The sequence below is a fragment of the Heterocephalus glaber genome, unplaced genomic scaffold, assembly GCF_053883595.1.
Source record: "Heterocephalus glaber isolate CG9 unplaced genomic scaffold, H.glaber_assembly_v1.0 deba00001553, whole genome shotgun sequence".
Taxonomy (NCBI): Eukaryota; Metazoa; Chordata; class Mammalia; order Rodentia; family Bathyergidae; genus Heterocephalus; species Heterocephalus glaber.
Window position 1 is genome coordinate 8,846,136 of NW_028258344.1, and position 25,098 is coordinate 8,871,233.

Here is a 25,098-nt window from a genome sequence, read left to right on the forward strand (position 1 = left end):
CAGGGCCGACCCCCGGGGGACCGGGCCGCGCCTGCAGCGCCGAGGCTTACTTCTGCTTTGCTTTCCTGTGCCGGGCCGGGGCAGGCTGTCTAATCTCTACCCCGGCCTGCGGAGCCAGTGCCCTCAGGACTAGGTCGGGGCGGGGTCCGCGGGTGGGGACCACCGCCGGAGGCGAGGTCGCTGGGAGCTGTGGCCGGGCCTGCCCAGGCCCGGGCCGCCCCTGCGCCTCCCTCTGCTGCCCGAGGCGGGCAGCCGGCCGGCACCTCGCCCGGGGGCTGGCGGATCCGACTCGCGGTCCCCGGGGGCACGGCTGCCTCGGGTCTGAGGGCGCCGGCTTCCCCCAAACGCTCGCCAGCGGCCTAGGCCTGCGAGGGAGGGTCTCGGGACAGCTGGTCGGGCGCGCAGGCCAGGAGAGGCTGGGCGATCCCCTCGCGCCCTACTGCCAAAGCGGTGGAAAGTCATCGGGTCACTGGAAGGGCGCGGACCTGCGGGGCCCAGGCCGCGGATGCTCGGAGGCGAGGCCACGCCGTGGGGGGCTGTGCCAGGCAGTCCTCCGCCCGCAGGCCTGGTCCGTCCCTCGCGGCCGCCACCTGCGGCTCTGAGCTCTGCCACCGCGCGCTTGCACCTCCCTGGGCCCGAAGCCGGGGCTTGGGCGCTGCGCCGGCCCTCGGCCTGGTGAGCGGCGGCCTGCGCCCACTTCACCTGCCGGCCGATTCGGCCTGTGCGGGGCTCGCCAACCGCGCCTTTGCAGTGCTAGGGGCTGAGCGAGGAAGAGGAGGAGGAGGAGGAGGAAGGGCAGAAGAGGAGGAGGCGGGCTGCGAACCGAGGGCTGCTCTAGGGGAGGAGGGCGCCTTGTCTGGCCCCTCAGTCCAATTGATATGCTAATCTCTTTTCTGATGCCAGACAAAGAACACCTTTGCACTTTTAAAAGACTTTTGTGCCCTGGCTACAGAAGTTTATTATCCACTAATTAGCAACAACTTTTGGCAATAAGTTGGGTTCCATTTTCATAAACTACTATCCCCGGCGACGAGGGGCACCGGGCAGTAGGAAGTTCTCGCTTGTGGCAAACCCCTAACCTGGGGCCAGAAAGCAAATGCTCTCCCAGGGTCGGGGCCGAAGTTGGAAGGAGGGATCAAGAACTAAGAATGTACCGAGAAAGACCTTTTAGGAGGGAGGGGGACCGTCTTCGATCCTACTTGTGGTCCCCATTCAAGGAGCTGAGAGCAGACGGTGGCTGCGGAGGCTTTGCCACTTTGGGGGTGGGGATGGGGGGGCGAGAGACTCTGGCGAAGGTTCCAGGGCTCGACTCGGATTACTCCAGTTTTCCTTTTCGGCCTCGACTCGTAATGAGCCGCGGGCGATGGAGCCTCACCTTAGCAGGAAACGTGCCCTGAAATTCCAGTGCCCAGGAAGATGAAGGGAAGCTGGGATTGCTAGAGCAAGCGCGTGCCCGCGAAGGAAAGCTGGGTAAAGTGCCCACCCAGGGTGGCCTGGTGTCGTCGCCTCACAGAGCAGACTGATGCTAACCAGAGCAGAGAGCTGCATCTTCCTGGTGGCAGGGCCGGGTTCACACCGCGTGACCTTGGCTCCCTCAGGCTTGGCAAGTCATTGAGGGTCTTAACAGTCCCACATCCCAGGTCCACAAACTGGAAACCGATAGAAGGAGCGTTATTGGTGAAAAATAAAGGACGAGGGTGTGGGTGTGTGCATTCCTTCTAGTGAAAAAAAAGAAAAATAGAAAAAGAAAAAGAAAGAAAGAAAAAGTTGTCCCTTCACTAAAATAAAACCCTGGAGCAGTGAGGCCTTCGGTTTGGACCCAGCCATGGAGACAGTGTTTTGTCTTAAGTAATTCAAGCCTCTAAACCCAGCACTTTGGAATTATATCATACATACTTGCACACAGACAAGTGTATTCTATTTTTTAAAATTCCCTTTTCATTTTTGGTTGTCTGCTTTTTGCAAATGACCCTGTTAGAGGGTAATTTAGGATATTTCAAGCAGATGTTATGTGGGTGCTGGCGGCCTGTTAGTCCTCCTGAGATAGCAGCATGGCCAAACGTGGCTTGATATGTTCAAGGTGAAACATGGCCTTACTGAAATGCCAGGGTGATTTAGTGTACAAAAGAGAATATTCAGAGGCAGGAAGTGGCTCTTTTGCTCCCTTTTGGTGGAACTAAATATGTACAGTTATCAGCGATCTTAATGTCTTTGGTATCTTGAGCACAGTGTTTCTGAATAAGCGCTGTTAGAACTAGAAAATGGGGTAGGTGGGAGCTGGCTGTGGACTTTATGGAATACTGCTGAAGAGACTACAAAGATAACTAAGATATTAGTGCTACTGGATCCCAGGATGTCCCAGACAACAGCCTTCAGGACAAGAAAATACTCGGAAATGTCTCCTCAGCAGTAGCTCTGGCTGGAATGAGGGAGAAGATGGGTGGTGAGCCCAAAGAAGGAAGGTTTCTCTGTTGTCACCCTTGGCCCCTTTCATTGAGGAAGAACAATGGCCTGGTCTGGGGTATTTTCAGGAGAGAGAAACTGTGGGAAGGCAGAGTTGCTCTTTGTGCCCCAGCCCATTCAGAGGAGGGGGAGCTATATATATATATGGCCCCTACCACCAACACCCGGCAGTGTCCGTGAGACCAAGCCCCCTCAGAGGCTGGCTAAGCGCTGGAGAGGCTCCGGCCCAGTAGCCCCCAAAGGCCCACTCAAGCTGCCAGAAGAAACTCAAGCAAAACCCAACGACCTTAAAATTCTCCGGGGGCCACAGGGGGAGCAGGAAATCACACTCCCAAGGCCTGTCAGTATCTCCACTCACCCCCCATTCCAGCGTCTGATTGCAGTTGGTTCTGCTTACGTGTGTATTTCAGATGAAGGATGTATTTATTTATTTATTTGTTTAATCCTTCAGATCTTCCCAGACCAGAAGAAAAAGACTTAATTCCCTTCCCAGGCAAAGGGCTGATAAAAAGGCTCCATTTTAAAGCAAGGAGGGATCCTATGACTGTGACCTTGATGTGTGAAAGGGGGGAGGGGTAGATCTGGGCCCAAACCCTACACCTCTCCGCATCTGGGATGTTCTAGGTCCTAGCTAAGAACATCAACGAAAAGAGGGATTTATTTTCAAAGGTTACCATTAGCAGTTCATTCGCTAAAGTTAGGAATTCTGTATTTTTATATTACATGAAATTCATGATTTCATTATACTCCAAAAACAAATTAAGGACAGGCCTTCTTCACAAATTGGAGGCAGCTAAATGCTCTTTTGTGCCTGCCGCCCTCGGGTTGTTAAAGAGGCTGCTGATGCATGAGAAGTAAGTGACTGATTTAACTCATTGGGATGCAGGAAGCGGCCTGCCCTGTTGAGAGAGAGAGAGAGAGAGAGAGAGAGAGAGAGAGAGAGAGAGAGAGAGAGAGGGCGCGAGCGCCGGAGAGAGAGGGAGAGGGAGAGGGAGAGGGATCGAGCTAGGGAAGAGAGAAGGAGGGGAGAGGAGAGAGAAGGAGAGAGAGAGAGAGAGAGACGGGGGGAGGGAGAGAGAGAGAGAGGCGCAGAGGGAGGGAGGGAAACCAAACCCCTGCCTTTACTGCCTTGAAAGCTTCTGAATTTCAAGCAGAAAGTAGGAGCCCCGTAAGGCACTGAGTGTCTCTCCTTGGGCTGCGCGTTCGGAGCGAAGACAATGAAAACCTCCACCCCCTCCCCCATCCCTGCCAGACTGCGAGATTTTTGTTTTCGTTCGTTCTCAACAGTGGAAGATAATGTAAAATCAAATATATAGACAAGTGTAGATATTTTTAAAAACAAAAACAACCCAACGGGCTGGGACGCGGATTACCCAAACGCACGCCGGCTGTAAGTACTCCTTTCCTGCGTTATCTGGGCTTGGCGTCGCCGTGTGGGCTGGGACTGTTCGCTTTGTGAGTAGGGTCGCTGCTCCGGTTTTGCTGTTTTTATTCACGGGAGCTTCCTCGAAGCTTGCACTTTGCGCACTTGAACACTAGTGTTTCGCCCGCCCTGGGCGTGCTGGACTGGGCAGTATTTGCCTAAGATGCGGTGACTTGGAGCGGCGGGGGGGGGCGGGGGGGGGCGGCGCCGAGTCCAGGGCTTTCCACGTAGCGAGCACCTTTGAGAGCCGTCGGCTCAGCTCCTGGTGGCAAGGCTGGTTCCTGGCGCCGGATGGAAAGCGGTTCACAGAGATCCCTAAGTTCCTGGGCTAGCAGACGCGCAGGAGAGATGGAAGGGAATTAGAAGCGGGGAGCTCAGGAGCAGGGAGGGGATCCGAGTCGCCCCTGACCTGGACTGGAGCCTTCCTCGGCAGCCCCTGACCCTGTCCTTTACTTTTCGGGACTTGGTCTTGCCGGGGTTAACTACCTCCAGAGTCCCACGGTGCCCGCGGCGTGTCTGCTATCCACATCTCAAATAAAGAATCTTCTGGAGATGAGGGCCTAGGGAGGATGGGAGAGCGTGTGCCTGCGTCTGAGAATGCCCAGGAGATAGGAATTGTGGCTCTGGGAAGGTGTTTGGGGGGCCTCTTGAAAATGTGCAAGAATTCCGCGGGGCCCACGCTTTCTTTGTGTGGCGGGCAGCGCCAAGCGCTTTGTGCTTCGCAAGGAGAAAATGGCGAGTCCTATTGTGTTTAGGCCATTTTCTTCCGGTACAAGGATTTCCCAAGTTCTAAATACTTTTTTGGAAAGTAGCCTCCTCATGCCGGAAAAAGTGTGACTCGCTGAAGCTCTGTTCGGTGGGCTGGTGTGGGCACCCACCTCTCTTTGAATGTATGAGTCTGTTTTCTTGCCGCTAAGGCACTTGTATCAGAACAAAAATTTGTGCAGCGCGTTGCCCTCCAAAAGATCTGCCGGAGGCTCCCAGGATTTGGGAAGTTACGTATCTGTCTGTCTGTGTTTATATGCACACATATGAATAACATCCTTGTCCTGATAACCTGAAAGGGGAAACAGAACACACAAAAAATAAAATTTGGAACAGGAAAGAGAAATACCCTCATCTCCTTCCCCTGGATGAAACACCGGGAAGGGTTGAATGTTATTCTCTTGGGTCACTCTTTCATTTTTTAAACATAAGATGAAGCATTATTTTAGATTGAGGAATGATTAAATAGTCTGAGCCACTTGAGTATATGCCTTGATTGCTCTGGCCAAAAAGTACAAGATGTTATGATTCAATTTAATGGTGTGTGTGGTGTGTTGGCTAGATCTATATTGTCTATAGCTGTCTGTAGCTGTATCTATAATGGAGACAGGGAGATGCTTGAGAAGGTTGTTGTGTGAGTTTTTTATCTTCACATGTCATTTTTGTAAAAATTTTCAGTATTTGCAAAAGTGAACAAGGACACCTGAGCAAGAATGTCTGTTACCTTCTTACTGCAGAGGGAGGGAGGGGGAGGGGAGGGAGAGGGTGTCAGGCTGACAAATATTATTTTCTATCTACTACAATTCTTTGACCCTTGCATGCGTTGACGATTTTGTGAGTTTAAAAATAATCAAACGCAAACTTTCTCTTTCTGCTTCCTGTATTGTTTGGTGGCAAATATAAGGAAAAAATGATAGCTTGGTTGAGGAAGAGAACTTAAGGCTATAGACCTTTTCCTCCTTTGACATCATCTTAAAATTTTAGGGAATTATTTTTGTGCAGAAGCACTGTGACTTTCATTCTTTAAAATGCACCACTAGTGTGGCCCTTCATGTAGCTCAAGACCATGGACAGCGAACTAATATTAAATCATTGAGTCAAAAGGGCTCCAATAAAATTTTGTGAGCTTACATTCAAAACATGTTAGGAGAAAAGACAAACTTTATAATTTTTAAGAGGAATTAGATCCCTTTAAAACATGGCGCTTCAAACTTATTCTGCCAAGTTTTAAAGAAATAATTTGTGTGTTCAGGATTTAACTTGTCTCAAATAGTACATGCTGTTTACCCAATTAAAATAAGATGAAGCCTACCTTTTGTTATTGGTAAATAACACATTTAAATGCATTCATTTTAAATATGGACTGTTTCTTAGAAGGCTTTGAAGCAGAGTGGAGATAGAGAAATTTTACTATTTTAACCTGGTATCAGTTGAATGACACTAGAGCAAATTAAACTGATTTTTATCAGTGACTGAATTTTTTAATGCATAGAATTGGAAAAATTAAATGCCACTTTGATAGACAGGGATAATATGAATGAAGATGTAATCCAGCTACTCCTTTTACTTCTGGTTAGATACTGTAGTCTATAACTGACAGTGCAATGTTGTAGATAAATGTTCATTTTATTTGCAAGAAAGTTACAGGTTTTTCATATGTATTGATTCAATTTGGGACACAGGATTTCTTCAGTGTGGTTCCGTGTTAGATATTAATTTATTTTGTTTAGAACGTTGTTTGAATTGTCTATTCCCTTTTCAAAAGGACACAATTTAAAACCATTTCTTTATGGGTTATATAATGCATTCAAAATTGCTCATTGAAATTTCCAATTTCATGTTCCTTTGGGTTATTTCATAACCTTACTTCAGTGTAAACTATAAAGGCCTGGAAAATCATATAAAGCAAAAATAATATACATGCTAGAGAAATTAAAATTGTTTATAGTTAAGGTTAAACAACATCAATTTAAAGTGATGTTGACATTTAGGAAGAAATTCTTGATATTTTTCCATCATACTTGGCTATAGAATGAAATGCAGTTATTTAAATTGCAGGTGTCTAAATTTAGATGCTAGATATGTTTTGAACACACACACATTTTTCTTTTAAATCATCATCTTCAAAGTACTTGAAAAGAACATGTAATGGCATTTTGTGGTGTCCTGATCAGGACCATGGTGAGGTCCCGTCGTTCACAGAAAGATGGCCCAGGGCTCTGGCTGGGACACAGCCTAGGTTGGAGAAGAGTTATTGTTTAGGATAGCACATTTTCAGGGATGGCATTCATGAGAAGATTAAGCATAAATCTAGACCTTGGCCAGGGGAAAGGGCGGCGGCGAGGTTGACTGGAGAAGATGCTTGCCCACACAATCAGAAGGAGCTCTCTTATCTGGACCTTGCTCTCTACTTGGCCCAATGTGCTTATTTTGCTGTTAACCAAGGAAGAGTGAGTGCATAGGAGCCCAAGAGCTTGGGGGGGGGGGGATTCTGGATGAGGTGTCGGAGGGTGGTGGGCTCTCTCCTTTTTCAGGGTGGCACATGTGAGAGTGGTGACTTTGGCTTGCTTTGAGAGGAGCCTGGGCAATGACGGAGGACTCTGAGGGAAGGGCGTGAGAGGATGCGGGTCAGGCGTCTGGGGAGTTGTCTTGGGGCCGCTGTGCTACCACCAAGGAAAGCCTAAGTGCAGGTAGGGCATTTGCCCTTTGCTGTGCCCAGGCTCAGCTCTTGGGGGCTGCGAGCCTTCTGCGGCTTTTTGGTTTCAAGGACACAGCGAGCTGCTCAGGACTTTGGGAGCCAACATCTGTCTGACTGGTGACGTCAGCAGCCCGTGTAATCCTCTTGTGCTGAAGGCAGATGCCTTATTTGTTTGGCTGGAGCGAGCCATTAATCCCTAATTCTGGATCAGCAAGCGAGGGGGAAAGAGCGGACCGCTCCGACCCACGCCCTCCCCACCCCACCTCCCAGCCTAAAGCACCTTATACCACCGGGGCCTCTCAGTCTCCTCTTTCCTCCGCGAACGCGCTGAGCAGCGACTGAAAACGCTTTGGTCCTCTGCAGGTTTGAGCAGGGCTAGCAGGTCTTTCTCCTTCGGATCTCTAGGGTTCTGGGTCTAGGTGATTCTTTCTCTCATCGATCGTTTCGATTGCTTTTCTTGCTGGGACTCGTCGATCTAGCAGTTTTCAGGCTCCTGAGCCAAGAAGGGGTGGGGATTGGAGAATGCGGGTGCGACGTGGTCTTAGGGAGGGCGCGAGACTGGGGTAAGGGGCGCAGGGTGCACTCCTGGCTGAGCCTGCCCGGGAGGACGTCCGCGCCGCTCCCTCCGCTCCGGCTCCGGAAATCACTCCTCAGGATAAGGCGGTGTCCGGGGCGCTTGGCCCCTCCTCAGCCGGGACCTGGGCTCCCAACTGCCGCCCTGCCCTCCAGCTCCGCTTCTCAGCCCCCAGCGGAAGCTTAGGGACCGAGGTCGGGGCCAGCCGACCGGGGTCCTGTCCTCGCGTCACCCTGTTTTCCTTCCCTGGTCCCTCCCTCTCGGGTCTGCACAGGCTGCCCCTTCCCTCCCGCCTCTCTAACTGTGTGGTTCGATTCTGTTTTTCAGGGGCGCCTTCTGGGGTCTCCGCGCAGCACTGGCTCTGGGCGCTCTCTCCGTTCCTCGGACGCAGCCCGAGCGGGCCGCTCCTTCCGGCCCACCGCGCCGTGGGGACGCCGCGAACAGAGCTGCCGCCCCGGCCGCCTCCGCCCGCCGCCCGCCGCCTCCGCCCGCCGCCCCCGGGGCTCCGCCCGCTGAGGTCCACTCCCCTCACCCTCCTTTCTCCTGCCTGCCCTCCCTCGGCGGGCCGAGCACTTTCAGCCTCAGACCTCAAGCCGAAGTCCGAGGAGTGCGTGTCTGCTGCGCTGCTTCCAGCCGAAATCCCCCGGTCCGGCCCAGACCCAGGGTCCGCACTCGGGGCGGTGGGGAAGCCTTAAGAGCAGGCTTTTCTCTATGCAGCAAAATCGTCCCCAGACCAGATGGGCGGCCCAGCTCTCCCGGGACCAGGCAGGTGCGGTTGAGTTAATTTTTCCGCATTACAAAGAAAGATGACCCGAGCGCCCTTGGATTCTCATCTTTTCCCAAAATTTCCCTAGCCAAACTGCGGTAACATTATCGGAAGACCCCAGGACGAGGCGAATCCGTGTGTTTCTCTTACATACACACACGCATGTTAATTTTTTCCCTTTTACATGCTAGATTTCTTCCTCAGAAGCAGAAATGATTGACGAAGGGTTCCACAACAGATCATGGGACGGCGGGGTCCTTAAACCCTGACATTCTCTACCAGTGCCTTAGGAAGGAGTCAAGGTGAAGCGCTTCGGATAATTGCCTTCAGTAAAATAACACGATTGCAAAATTATATCTCTGCCTGCGGGGCAATTAACTTCGATCCGTGCCATCATTTGAAAAGTAGATTTACAAGCGAATGTATGTTTTTAGGTGTGCTGTAAATGGCATGCAGATATATGCATGTGTACACGCAGACACATGAATACTCTAGACTTCTACCCAGCAGACTCATTAACAGCGGCTCTGGGCTCTGGCAGATGTGGCTGGAGGCGAGCTCAGGCGGCAGCAGGCGCGTGAGTTAGGACCTTGGGAGAAGGGACCCAGAGCTCCGGGGAGGGGAAGGGCAAGAAGAGAACTGTGGTAGTTTTGGCGGGTCAGTTACTTTCCGGATCAAGAACAGAGACTCTGCCCTCCGTGTTCACAGCGGACCTTGATTTAATGTCATACAATTAAGGCACGCGGTGAATGCCAAGAGCGGAGCCTAAGGCTCACCTAGAGAATGCTAGAGCGTTTAAGAGGCGGCAAGGGGAAGAGACTATGGCTGGGGATCGTGGAGAGTGGTATCATGAAGCCATCCCTTGCCACATAAATGCCGCCGCATTGATTGCAGAGATGAGCTAGTGTTTTGAAGTGAAAGAGTCGCACTTTTTAGTAAAAGCCTCCGAAATCCGGAGGCAAATTCCCAAGGTGGATTTTAGGGGCTTCATCGACAGCTGTCAGGAGAGCAGTAGTTCCCATTTGTGCAAATATCCCACAGAAGCGTTTAGAGAGAACTGGCTTTTCAACACATGAATCTGCAATCTGGGTCAGATGGCGAAACAAAATAGAAGAGAGGGGAGTATAGCACAGATTATGGTACCATAACCACACGGAACAAGAAATCTAAAATTGTTTAACTCTGGAGCGAAGATGGAAACAACAGCCCCCGCTCGACCTGGCCTTGACTTCTCCCTTTCTCCTTCCAATCTGGAGTCCTCGGCCTCCTTACCTTTAAAACGCGAGCATAGCTTCCTTGTTTTGGTGCTGTCACAAAGGCCAAAATCAGTAAAAAGAATAGAATAGGGTGAAAGACCGAGTTCAGAAACTTTACAAGGATGTGGTAAATTATTTGGAAGCCAGTGAGGTAGACTGACTGTTCGGGCAGTAGTTCCACACCTCGGCCTTGGAGCCTAAGGAAAACCTAGGCTGAAAAAGCTTGCCTTGAGAGATGTCTTTGTTCTGCCTTGGCCTGCAGTGGCTGGGAACAAAGGAGTGCGGCTTCGAGGATGCTCCCGAGTGGCCGCGCCCTCCGCGCCTGGCGCTGTCCGTGGTGCTGACCCCCTTCTCGCTCCCTAGTTCAACCAGAAAAGCAGTAGGTCTCACTTCCACCCGAAAGAGTAACAGGGTGTTAGGTAATTTACTAAATAAAAATTAAAAAGAGGGAGAGGTCACATATAGCGAAACAACATTTTACCGAAATTGTACACTAGCTATTGCCACACTTGAGCTTACTTTTCCATCTTCAGTAGGTACTCACCTTCAGACAGTGTATGTACATTGGAACACAATTTAAGTTGGTTTAGACTGAAACCTAAATACGTAAAAACAAGGAGCCAGGCTTGCAAGAAAGAGAAGCAGAATGAAGGGTTTTTATTATTGTTTTCTTTCTTATATCGTCTCCCTTAAAATATGGAAACAAAGTCCTCAACTGCGGATCTTAGTGCTGATGTAGTTATCAGAGAGACTCTGAACAGACTCCAGTGTGGACTTCAAGATTTGCCAGGAAGGAACAGGATTGGGAGTGACTAAGTGAGACCTGGCAGTAGCCAATGCAGCCTGGAAACGAGGAACAGGCTAGTAGCAGGACAGCCTTCTTATGTCGGCCCAGGAGGCCAAGCTCCCGGACATCTCCCGGCCACCGGTGCACCGGACTCTGCTCAGCGCATCCCCGCCAGCGGGAGGCACTGCAGCATCTGAAGGCCTGAAACCCGCACTGCGGAAAAATCAGCCACAGCAGCATCCTTCTGTTAGTCTCTGCCTGCCTACCGGAAATAGGCAGAATGGCTTAGTAAATCCCATGCAATGAAGATTTACTTTAGTACTGTAGTAGTGGAGGGTTGGATGTGTGGGTATTGATATTTTCAACAAATTTTAAAATTCTCAGCATATTTCATTATCCCAACTTAGCTATTGAGAGTATTAAATATAAACAATAACATTTAAATGCCCTAATTAATGAATTAAAAGGGAAAGAAAGAAATAGGAAATAAATGTGTAGCCAGTCTGGGCTCAAAAAAGATATTGCTGCGTTTTTTATGTGTTAGTTTATAAAGTCACTGACGTAAACCTTGTTAAAATAAGTAACAGATAAAATGATATAGATTGGGTAATAGAGGCAGCAACACTGATTTTTTAATGCAGATGTTGAAATGGGTCATACATTGACAATAGCCTAAAAGAGATATTTTCATTACATTTGTTGTTTTACACCTGAATGATGAAGATGCATCAAATGATTCAGGAAATGAAAGCAGCCAAGCACAATATCCTCAGCAGTCTATCTCTTTGCCCCCAGCCTTGGGGCAGATTTTATTTTCCTCTCATTTTAGAGCTCTGTGAGTGTTTCGTATGCAATAATTATTTAAGTTTACATTTAATTTTATATAACTTGAGAAAAAGTAGGTAAAACATTGGGAAAAAAGAGTTACCAAGTAAATGAAGAAGATAAGGAAGAGGTTGGGATTATTTTTCTTCTGCCAATTTAAAGTAGCCATTGAAAATCGAAATGGACTTAAGCAACAGAGGTTATCACAGATGACTCCACTTCCTTCCAGTAGTCATTCAATTCCCTTGATTTTCTGCATCTCCCCATGTGAATTTCCCAAAGCAACCATCTAAAGAGGCGAACTATTTCTGCTTGCATTCTGTTGTAACTCATTACATAATAAGAGCACACCTAATCCCCCACACTCTAATCCTACCTGTTTAACACAGTTCTAAACTCTAGATTTAAAAAGCTTAATCACTTTTAAAAATTGCTTTCTAGAAGAAAATAAAATATATGATATGAGTGTTACTGCCTAAATAAGGGAATGAACACACAATTTAGAAATGTAGTTGCCAAGATTAAGTTCAGAGTGGTTATTGATCCATAATGTCTCAAGATTTTAAGACTATTTTCAGTTGCTTTCAAAAATAAGCATCCAGTTTAATGCCTATTACAAATGTTTCCTGCTATGAAATTCTATGCTCAGAAGTTTTGTAATAAAACAACCCAGGCTTCTCAATTGGAGAACTTCTGCACAGCGTGCTGTAGGAGTCCTTTAACAATCACAACTTTCATCTAGTGGACTGAAATTAAAGCTTCTCAGAATAATTTAGGAACAATTTGACCCATTGAGATACTCAAGCCCTCAGGGAAATAGTGTGTTTCCTTCCTGAGAACAAGATCTAGCTCGGTGCATTGGGAGGTATCTGAAGGCAACAATAAATACCGAAGCGCCCTCTGCTGCCCATATAAAGTCAGGACACGAGTTACAAAAGCCAGATGGCACCAAGTCTCAGCAAGTGGAGGAAACATTAAGCTCTTAAGAACGTTTAATCTGTGAAATTTAAAAGCTCTCATCATATTTTGCTTCTGAAAGGGCCACCTGATTTTTATTTTGAACATTTCTTGAGTCATTGCTTTCTACTCTGTAGGATAGTGAAAAGTCACTATTTTGAAATTTACCGTGTCATTTCTGTATTAGTATTTTGTGCTTTTCCTTTCCCAGATTTTATTTGGAACATAAAATTCCAAATCAGAACGGAAGACCTCTATGCTAGGAGTTGAATGGAGCAATTTTTTTCTATTTTTTCCATGCCTAAGATCTAATAATGGAAAAAAAATAATTAAAATAAAGATACAAAGCATAGATTAATTGTTTTGAAGCTATAATTTCAAAAAATTAAGGAATTTCCAATGTAAAGAATTATTTTTGTTGTTTTGCTTTGATAATTAACTGAGATTTTGCTCATACTTTAAATTTGGGAATAAAAAGTTAGTTGTGTTAAGAAAGAAGTTAAGAAATCTGCACCACTCTTACGTATATGATTTTGGCCCTGGAAACCTTCTTAATTTATATCCATATTCAGTTTGCAAAGACTCAGCAAAGAACCCACTGTAAGTAGAAATAATCAGATATGTAGATATGGCGGCAGTATGTGCAAACCCAGGAGAAATGTTATTTGCATTAAAATGAGTTTTTCAATATTGATAAATTTATTCTCAAATGAAAGTCTTATTAAAAGGTTAAAACCCTTATTAATTTTATGTATGATAGGGTTTATATTGATTAAAATAATGTACAGCTGTATTAATTGAACATTGTAAATTTTTAAATGCAGCTTATTTCAAAACGCACATCTTTGCCTGAAGACTGTTATTGACTATATCAGTGCTAATGTAATAAAACACTTTTATTAATTATGTGCTTGTTAAATAAATCTTATACAATAAAGTTCTGTTTATTTTATGATGTTAGAATAAATTAGCTGTCTAATATCACTTACTTTAATCCTAGCTTCTAAATTAATTTCTACAAGAATATTAAACTCGAAAGTTTCTGTCAATATTAAGTTAAAATTAACAATTGTTTGATTTTACAATTTTCTAGAATAGAACAAAAATCTTGATTAAATGTTAAAGCAACTTAAATATTTGACCAAATATGTCAAATTCTGTGCAACCACAGATACATTTGTCTTCTGAAATCTACTCTTCTAAAGAATGCATTTGCAAATTCAGGATATAATAAATGAAAAAAAGAAAATTGCTAAAATTTTATGTTTTCATTCTAAGAAATCTTTTACAAAATAAACTATTTTATTTTACTTAGATTAATTTTATTTCTAGATAAAGTTATATTTACCCAGGGGAGAGTAAACACAGTAATATAATTTTATTATATATTCCTAACAGTTCGGATAAGTTTGAAAATGACTTCTAAATAAATAAAATGCATAATACATATTAAGAACCTTTATTTTTTTGGAAAAACCCATTTGCTCTGTTATAAAAGAAGGAATGAAAGAAAACAAGCAAACAAGAAAGAGAGAAAGAAACTAAAAAGAAACAAGAGCTTCTCAGATGTCAAAAAAATGCTGCCCAAAGTGAAAACATGCCCCAGTATCCATCAATCAAATTTGTATTTAAAGTTTTCTTGTAACCTTTCTTTATTTTATATTTATACAAGGACAGCATAATTGTGACTGAGACACTCCTAATTTCCCCTGGCTATTTGGAAAACATGCAAACATTTACTTCTATAGAAGTAATACTCATCAAAACAGTATATTTATGGGAAGCAAAAATATAATACAAGCAACTAATTATTAAAGCTTTTACTTAAGAATTAACCACAATAATTGTGATGATATGAAATTAATATAGCATACTTGTGGAACACACACACATGTATACACACACACTCACACATACACATCTGCTCTAATTGTAGACTTCAGATTAGAGGGAACAGGCTTTAAAATATTCAGTATCTTTTTATCGTGTGTTCAAACTCAGCTGTCATTGCATTGACCATCAACTGCTATTAAATAACTAGTATCATATAGAAATATGGCTCAACAGGAATAAAAAATATAATGCTTAAGACATAAAATAAAGATGTCAAGAAATTGGAATTGATTCTACTTAAAATACAAGGTTGGTGGTTGCACATTCCAGGGAAAATATTTATATTGAAGAAGAATAAAAGAAGTTAAAAGCCTAGCTGTTAGCAAATGGCAAAGTAGGGTGAAATGAGAATAAATTAAATTGTTGAAATTCATATAGTAAAAGAACTAAGAATATATTTGACTTCAAATTTGTTTTTGATATTCTAACATAAGATGCTGTATTGATGCAGGAAAGTCTTTGAAATTACTAGATATTATTTAAAAGACTGTTTCTTCATTGGAACGTGCTGCAAGTTTGGTCTAGCTGAGTTAAAGAAGGATGGAACATACTGGAAATCAAATTGTCAAAATCCTGATTTTATCATTTAACTTTCACCCTGTAGATTTGAAAGAATTATGATTTTCCTTTCCTAATTGTTGGTCATACTTCTTTTAATTATAAAATGTATTTAAATGCAATTCTATACATATTATAAATGATAAAATTAATATAACTATAGCATATGTTGGGTAAAATATCTTCCTCTGTCAATATATTTAAATTAAAAAATTCAGTGACAGGGCTGGAGATTTAGCTGAGTGGTTTCTCCGCCTGCCTCCTAAGCACAAGGTCCTGAGTTCAATCCCCAGTACCAAAAAAAAAAAAAAATTCAGTAAAATTTTTCAGTAAAATTTCAAATAAAATAGAAATTTTTGTTAGAAAATTATTCTTTACTGCTTTTAGTGTTCTAAGTAGGCATCATCATGTTATATTATTAGATAGGATATTTAATTTGAACTCAATCACAATGCTTCTTGGGAGTTCACAATACTGAAGGTGAGTGTAAAGAGTGAGACTCCCATGCAAAATGATAACTGAGAACATGGGACAAGGTCATTGTGAAAGTTATGAAGTTTAGGTTGCTATGAAAGTGTTAGGTGAAAAAAGGCATTCTCTTTCCCAGAGAAATGTAGTGTCAATTTTCCAGTTCAGAGGAACTTCTCTCTTCCCAGTACATCCTTAATTTGACTTTATCCTCAGTTATCAGAACTAAGCTGTGATAACTCTTTTAATTGTCCCGATAGTATCAAGTAAGTAAAAACTGGCTGCAAGAACTCCAAGAATAGATTATTCAATATCTGATTTTTACAAGCTGATATTTTTAAAAGAGATTCTAATTTTGCAAAAGGGTTATTTCTACCTAACTTTTCAATTCAGAAAGGACAAATATTTATAAAAGCCCACTGAGCATCAAGATGATATGTTAGTTGGGTAAAGAAAAGAGGATTATGATATATGTATGAAATGTCTAACTTAGGGATTATAGTTAATGTTTAAAACAAGGTTATGAAAAAAATCAACTTTAGCTGTGGGTTGGAACCATCTCTTCTGAAGTTACCTTATTATCAAGATAATCTACTTGATGAAATTGAATGGTACAAGAGGATTATTAATAATCATTAAAATGGCTGATAAAAATGAGAGAATATTTTTCATACTCCAGCTGTTATTAGAATAAATTTCTGCAAGAATTAACATTTTCTAAATCCATGGATGCCTTTTCAGTGAATATAATATTTTTACATTATCTTCCTCTCCCCCTTTCTCTCTTTCTTCTTCCACATAATTGATAATGGTACTCAATATGGTAAGTGATTAGATCAATAACACCAAACATATTAATCAGTCTTAGATACAAAGCCCAAACTCACAGACTGAATATATATATATATGAACTTGAATTGATTTTTTATTTTAACATCTTCTTACCATGGGTTAATACCTAAACTCTCTTAAGATTTCCAAACATAAAAGATAAATTTAGTATTCCTTTTACTCACTATGTGCATGTTTACTAAGTGCCCGGCCCCTTTCCATATGTTGAATGTCCTATGACAAATGCAAAAGATTTTTTTTCCTATTGTGACAGAGCTAGATTTTCTACCAGTGTTAAATTTTCTGCCTCTTGAACTTACTTTTCATAATATGTCTTTTTATCTTTAAGTGTTTCCATAACAACAATTGGAGCATTTTCTATATGCGTAGTAAGAAAAGATTTGCATTTTGCTTTTCTAGGAAAAAAAGACCAGTATATCGCATTTTCCTACTTCCCTACTATTTATATAGCAATGAATGTTTTTTGTTATCCCTTTACAAATCAGTTGAAAAAAATATTGATATGGTGATCTATAGTAATATAAGCTGATCGGTCATACAGTAAATTGAGACTTAGTCTTATTTGTGGTTTACTAGTCTTTGTATTGATTGACTATAAACATTTACTTACATTTTGTCATACAATTTTACTTCCTTGCAATCTGTGCCATGTAAGTGCCAATTCAAATTCTATAATTCGGTGCTTATCCTTCCTTTGTACATGTGTCTGGTCAGCTGTATCTTTGTTACTTTCATTTTTTCCCTTTTCTTGTTTTTTTGCTTGCTTTTCTGCCTATTTTGTTTGTTTGTTTGTTTGTTTATTTTTTGCAGTACCGGGGATCTAACTCAGCACCTTGTGCTTGCCAGACAGGCGCAGAACCACTGAGCCACATCCCCAGCCCTTTTCTGCCCATTTTAATAAGCTGTTTCTTCAACAATCAAAATTCCTTTCAATTTGTGTCCTATTTTCTATATGGCTTTTAAATAACTAACTTAGACTAACCAAATGGTTGACTGGTTTTACTGAATTGAATAGCAGTGTTTACCAAATCTAATGCAGTTATTAAACTGGTCAAAATAACTAGACCAACTTTTTCATGACTATTATTTCACATATTTATAATTAGCATTAAATGAACTGATCACTCAAATATCTGATCCAAAATGTTCCCACGGATGTGATTTTGAAGCTCTTCATTATGCCACATAATTAACTGTAAATATTTTAGATTTATGACTCCTGGAAAAGTAGTTATATCTCCCTACTTTATTACGCAATCATTGGCCACTATCTTGACCACTATGAAAATAGTCAGAGGTGTCAGATTTTCCAAGGTAGTTACAAGCGCCATATATACCAAAAGGGTCAAATATCTTTACTGTAAATTCTGATTATTCAACTCATCAAAACCTATGAGGGTGAGGATTTCTACAACTTCAGAACATAGTTGATGTAATAGTAAATATGTAGTTTGTGTACCAACAATGGAATCTAGAATCTATATTTTAGATATAACTCTTACTTTAGTTTAATAATTTGGATTATTTTCCTTCCTCCATTGACTATTAGTCCTATGTGAACAGGATTAGTGATTCTCCATAATATGCAATGAGTGTTACCTGTGGAGCTAGTTTGTAAATTTAAGTTTTCAGATCCCATTCTCTAAAGTTCAGTTCACCAGGTCTGGGACACATTTAAACAATCACCACAGCTGGCCCTGAAGAAATTGGTCTACATCTTGAAAAACTATGGGTCAGTTCTCCAAATATGTTTCTAGCACTAAGCATTTTAGCTATAAATTAAAGAAAATTAATAATTCTATGATAGTGAATTTTATCACTAGATGAGCAGACCCAGAAAGAATTAATATTTTCAGCAAGGCTTAGTTTTGATATGAATAGTGTGTAAGTTTGAATTTTCCAAGAAGTAAATATCAAATTTGGGTTAAATGTACACTTGCTGTATTATGGAAAATTCCTCTTGTGAGAGAAAATTAGGAGGGGGCTCAGCAAGCTGGGAGAGCCATCAACAGCAAAACAAGTCTAATCTCTAATGAAAGAGAGGCAGGGAAGAGGGGGCACAAGGGTCTCCGACTAACACACAGTCCAAGGAAGGTTTGGCAAGGTCACCAGGAAACCCTTGACCATCAGAGGAGTCATAGATATTAAAGGAATATGTCTATTATCTCTACCATAGTTAGCCGTAGGTTAGAGGAAGCTCATAAGAGACGTGGCCTCTCAACAAATGTAATTGTGGATTTTAGAGCACAGGAGCTTAGGCCCTTAGTTAATTATATTCCCTACATGTAAACATCTATGAGTTATATTTTCATGACCATTACAGAAAGGCAAACCGCCATTATTATCAGAGCCACTTATAGGGAAATTTAACAGAGATTTGTCAATCATTACATGAAAAAAAAAAAAACAGATTTATATGAATGGGATCAGCTAGCAGTAAAAGAGACAGATAATTCAAGAAGTATAGAATAATTTCTTTGCTCCCAAAATGTAGTTAGGGTGGGCAAGGTCATTCTATAATAATGAGCTAGCCGTAAATCCCACTGGTTTAAAACAGTACCACGAAAATGGGTATCTTGCTCATGCTGTATGTTAGTTTAGTTTGGAGAGGGAGCCTGTTCATCTCAATATTTCCAGAAGGCCAAATGACACTTTACTATCTATAAATGCCAGCATTTCAAATACATGATCAATACAATATATTAGGAAATAAGAAGCCAAATCCTTTGATCCAGAAGTATGAGCAAATGTTTTGTCCCAGAAATATATATGTGTATGTGTGAACTAGAATTAGTTACAAGATCTTTCAAAAATTAAAATTGCACATGTATCTCAAAGTTGACAATAACAGATACTAGTGAATAGTGATGTTGATCAAAATAAGATATCTTGCAAAAGGTACCACTTGTGTTAAGTAGAGGCCAACTATATCATCTCTAAGGGTACCGGAATTTAGGTATCTAATGTGAATGAAATAAAACCTGACTTCACATGCTCTTTGCATTTTTAGAAGACAATAAAGTATGGCAGACATGGCTTAAACAAAGAATCATGAAATCTCTTTAAAAACAGGCTCTTTCTTTGAACTGCTCTACGATTTTGAAATTCAACTTTATGAACAGCTGTTTTCTTATTTTATAAATGAAAGGGTGGGATTAGATACCCAAATTATATTTCAGAATCCAATTAATTCTAATAATAATCACATTAATAGCAATAGAAATATAATAATATCATATAGTATATGTTCAGAGGAAAGCTCTGCATTTTTTCTTCACATGCAGCAAATTAGTAACATTGCTGTAAGCCTGGATTCTAGTGGTCATTTGTTTCCAAGTTACTCATGGGTTCATGGATAAAGGTCTCCTTGAGAAATCTAGAAGAACACTCTCAGAATGTGAGTGTTCTGCAGCCTCATCCTTTGAATGAGACTCATTCTGCTCAGCTCTTCACAAGTTTCCAGCGGGATCAAGCCCAATACAACCAAGTCAGAAATACTCTTGAATTCTCTCTACCCATCCCCATCCTGTTTCAGTTCCCTGGAATCACTCTCCAAACAAATTACCTGCTGACAAAAGTTTTTGCCTTAATCAGTACTTTCTCAAGGGAAACTAGGCTAAGGGAGCAAAATAATCTCTGTCAAGCAAGAGAATATAGAATCAAAGATGACAAGAGATTTAGGTGCTTTAAGGTTCAGTCTTAACGGAGTGTATGTCTTCCCTGTCAGGTCAGTTTCTACTTCTCAAAAGTTAGAAAGAATCCTTCCTAGGGATATGGGCACCTTCTTTAGCTAGTACATAGACTGAAATCAGAAGTTGGTTTCATGCAAATATGAGAAGCTCAGATTGATGAGATCTTCCAATTAAGAACTCAGAAAATCTCTAAAATTCCAATTCAGTTTTCCATCTCTGTGACTATAATGGAAGGGGTTGGGGAAAAAAAGCAGTGAAAGGGATCCAGATGCTTGCAAGTCTGCAGTACAACTCTGTATTCTTCACATGTTAATTTGATAAATACCATTGTGAGTCACTGAGGAAAAAAATAAAACACTCCTAAAAATAGATATCTATATATTCAATAAATAATTGTATAAACTCCAGCAAATATACTATATGCTAAATATACAAAATTATATAAAATATATGCATAAATACACCAAACAGATACACACAAACACATACATATATGGAAATATCATAGAGACATAAATAATAGCCTTAAAGTATAGCACATACTTCATGGAGCATTTTTAACAAGCAGGGTCACAAACACAAAAGCTGAGATTTTTTTCTTTCCTGTCCTCTCCGACCAATCACCCAGAGACATAAATTATACTGCTAGGCTAGTACTTCAGGGGAGAGTAACAGTGAGAGCATCCAAGCTACACTGAAGAATAGTAAGAAAAACTGAAGTACATCCAGATGGAACACAAAGAGACATGTCACTCGCAAAAGACTGAGAAAGTGTGGGAAATCCGACACTGACTCCAAATGCATTAACCTCCACTTAGATAGATGTGCATGAAATTCAATAAATGAATTTTGATCTATCTAGGGAGGCATTCTTTAACAATGGATTTATTTAGTGCAGTGGGAATATGTTCTTAATAAATCAGACTACGATCAGCAGATTTAGTATTCATTGGATCTTATTGGAATGGTGTATATACTTCTTTAGCATTTGATTTATAAATATGATAAAGCATTGTATAGGTTCTATATAATTTAATGCATAATAAAGTATCAATATACAGCAAACTTTTACAAAGTGTTTTTAGATTCAGAAGGTTTTATTAGCCTTCATTGGCTAATACACAACAATTGCTTATTGAAAGAGTTACATTTTGTTTAAAATTTTCAGCAATTTCTCAGGACAACATGTAGTATTGGTATCAGGAAGGAGCCACATACAAATTCCTCAGAATGAATTTGTAGCTTTTTAAGAATTACACCATGTGAGTTCATCATTATACAACCACGTATAATAGCAGCAAAACCAGGAAAATAAATCCAAAAACATTACATTTTAATAATCTTTCCTGATCTTCATTTTCCTACTTCCATTAAGAGATGAGAAGAGTGGAGAATTTGATTCAAATATATTTACATGTTTAACTCATATATGGTAATAAATTCAATAACTAAGAAACCAGCTTCCACGTCATTGACAAGTGTTTATTCTTATATGTGTCTGCATGACAACTCACAGTGGTGCTTTTAGGACACTTTAATTGTGTAGTCCCAGTGTGTAAACAATATAGATATGAGCATTACCTGAGAATTATCTGAGATTGAAAACAGTTCACACTAACAATTAAAATATGCTACACAAATCAATTAATAATGATATAATAAAAGCATCAATAAAATTTATCCTCTAACAAATATAGTTTTAAAACTCTATGAAGTAGTAAAACCCATTAAAGTTTTCAATTCTGCTGTTTTTGATAGCCCTCAACAGTTTGTCCATCGGAGAGAGGCTAAAGATGCTAGCAGTTCTATAATCACCAGGGTTGCCTTTAGTGCTGATACGGATGCAGTTCACGTGAGTTCCTTCTACTCACAATAACATTAAACCTCAATTGCGTACCACTTACTACTTTTCACCACATTTTCCCACATGGGACTTCAAGGTTCACAACTGTGCTGTGAAGCATCATTTTCCCATCATGCAGAGTCGGAAAGGTTCAGAAAAGTGGTAAGAAGCCGAAGGACAGGACAGTGGTAGAGTAGAATGGGAGCTCGTATATTTCAATGCACTTTCCTCTCCTTGTACCATGCTAAATTGGAGTTTCTCTCTGTTGTTACCCCGGTTACTCATCAACCTCCACTTCACAAGAAACAACCAAACACCATGTTTGTAACTATCCTTGCATATAGGCTTCTGTGTTTATGAGACAAGGGTTCACCCTTAGTTCTGATCAGGTGTTGAATGCTATGTGTGATATAGAAAGCAATCTCCACAAAATCTTCTCAAAAATAGAATTGGGTCTCTTTGGAGTGAAATTATATTTTAGAAGCTTCTCTGCATATTTCTCCCAAAGGAATATTAATGAGAAGCATAAGAACACTTTTCACCCCTAGGCACAGATTTTCTTTGGTATTTTAAGGATCATTTTGGGTCGTAGGAACATGAAATGCAGTGAAAGAGAGACTGAAATATTCAGGAAATAAGTGCTTAGACTCTTCATTTAGTTTTGTGGTGAAGTCATCAGGCAGTAGCAAAAGAAACATCTCAACCATCATCCTCCAATAGCCACATTCTTTGGTGTATGATCGAAAATTCAGTGATCAACATTGATCACAAAAGATCATAGTTCAACCCATGACTCCTTAGCTTTTGCTTCAGAGTAGTATTTTCATTCATACTTAGCAAATAAAAAAATTCCATATAGTAGAGTTACCACCACAAAGTCACATCTAAGGATGATAATGTATGCTAATGTGTTGGAGGTTGGTATATTGTTAAACATAAAATACAACACATAGCTATCTTTTCAAGCAAATTATATCTGGTCTTATCAATTGACCTGCTCAATTGACCTTGGTTTTGAATTTTGATTTTTTCTTCTATGCACCAAAATGCATTTCTTTGTTCCAGTCTGCCTATCTGTAGCCTATCATTCCATCAATACCCTGATCAAATTCATTCCTTCAATGCTGCCCTGTCCTGACTGCATAGTTAACTTTATTTTCAGGACTTTAAGTTTTGGAACTAATACAATGGATTCTACCACCTATGCATAGTGTAAACTTGTGTTTCTACCAAGGTGAATGTAGGTAAACAAGGAATACTCAGTGAATTCTTCCAAAGACGAACAAAAAAGTACTAGGTGTGATTTATTTTCAGCCTTTATATTGCTTGAAGTTAAAGTTGAAGTCAGCATAAATATCAGTTTATTATTGACTTATTACATGAAAGCAAATGATTTGCGGTCCAAGAGTTTTATGAAATGTTCCTACCAATGACTGGGAAAAATATGATAGAATAATTGTGTATAAGTTACCTTCCTCCTCATCTCAAGAATATCCATTTACTTTCCAGAGAAAGCTTACATAGCACTTGCTAGGGGAGTCCTCCCATCACAACTCAGCATCTCCCCAAGACATGTGCAAGCCCACAGAATCTTTCTTTTGTAGAGCATGGAAAGAATATGGACTATTTGGGCTAGCAAACCTGACCTTACTTCTTACCTCTGTTATTTAATAGCTGCATGAGCTTAAACTACTTTCTTGGCATCTCTGGCTCACAAAGAAACTTCTTATTCTGTGAGAATGAAATGAGATCATACATGTAAAGCATCTATCATGATGCCAGGCACACAGTGAATCCTAAGTAAATGATTTCTTGTTCCAGTCTCACTTCTTCCTTTTTTCCTCACATCTCCTTCCCTAGCTTTACTCTCCCTGTCTTGAAATTTAAATTATTTTTTCTTGTCTTTCAGCCCATATCCTGCTCAGGTAGGGTGAGAGTATGTATGTCACAGAAGGAGACATAGCAGGCAGATCATAGAAAGCTTGTATAGGAGTTCTGTCGGTGGTTATTTCGCTCAGTTGTCAACCTGAGCTTGGTTTGATAAAAGCACAAAGAATGTTTTGCAAAAAAGCTTATTGCTGGCAACTGTACCAAGGTTGAAACTCTCAAGACTTCCACATGAAAAAAAAATAGAGGTTCTATATTTGTCACCTCCATCCCTCCAATAATGGCGTTCAAAGCCAAAGAAGCCAGTGTGAACATATTAAGTTTTTAGAACAGTTAGACAAAAAGCTTCTACAACTACAGCATATCTAAAAGAAAAGAAAGACAATGCCATTCCCAGAGGCAGAATGAGATATAAAAGACTCCAAAAGTAGAGCAGAGATTAAAGTATCTATGATGCACAGTGGACAAATGTTCTGACATCGTATAAAAGAAACAAAATTAGCAGTTTAATGTGGCTTGAGACCTGATTCAAACATGTAGCTGAAGTCAAAATCTTCAAATGGATTCAGAAAAAACACAGACCCTGAAGATTACTGAAACCTATGATTTTGTATCTGATAAATTGTTTCTAGATTTCTCAGGTGGCTTAGGAAATACAGACTTAAGTCATCACACCCAGAATAAAGGGAAATTTCACTCTGTTTCATATCATATTTTTAGTGAACTTAGAATAACTAGTATTTGTCATTTCCAAGTACCAGTGAATTCTTTACGAATGTACATACATTAATTTATTTATTCATGATAATACTTCTCAGAAGTATATACTCTTTGAAATTTTTCCTATTTTATTGGAAAATGAAGTGCAATATATACTTAACTTTTCTCTTTTTTTCCATTAAGTCTATTGGTACATTTTCAGTATAAAATACAGTTATATTCATCATTGGGATCTTGTACCTTTACCTGATGTATCTTGGTTCTTATTTTTTCCCCATTCCCCTGCCCTCCCTTCACCCCCTCCACCCTTCCCTATTTGCAAAGATTTTGTTTCCATTTTTTTCCTTTTCTCATATTTTTTCTTTTCCCTTCTTAACTTTTCTTACTGAATGATTGGGATGGAATTTAAATTCAGACATCTAGTTACATAGAAAATAATAGAACCGAGGGACAAATGGCTTTTATTGCATTCTTCATCTTCTCTTTGAGTGTGGGCTAAAATACTTTAGTAAATCTGTCAATATTCTTCTTTTTTTCCTTGAGATTTTTTTTTTAATTCTCCTTTTAAACCTTTGTGGCATTGTAATTGTTTATGTTTCTCTCTTTCATTAGATTGGGAACACCACCAATAGTTTATATGTGTTTTGTTCTGAAACACTAACTGAAAGAAT

General features: G+C 40.8%; 1 long non-coding RNA gene across 4 annotated transcripts; it reads left to right on the forward strand.

Annotated features, from left to right (window-relative positions):
• The first annotated feature begins 2,775 nt into the window (after window positions 1–2,775).
• Window positions 2,776–23,174, forward strand: LOC110348595 (uncharacterized). 4 transcript variants are annotated; one of them, XR_002393949.2, is made up of 2 exons: window positions 2,776–3,853; window positions 8,251–23,174. It is a non-coding gene; the product is annotated as an uncharacterized LOC110348595 (long non-coding RNA). The 4 variants fall into 4 exon arrangements; XR_015442708.1 differs by lacking the exon at window positions 2,776–3,853 and adding an exon at window positions 4,099–7,768; XR_015442709.1 differs by lacking the exon at window positions 2,776–3,853 and adding an exon at window positions 4,099–7,731.
• Window positions 23,175–25,098: the final 1,924 nt, after the last annotated feature.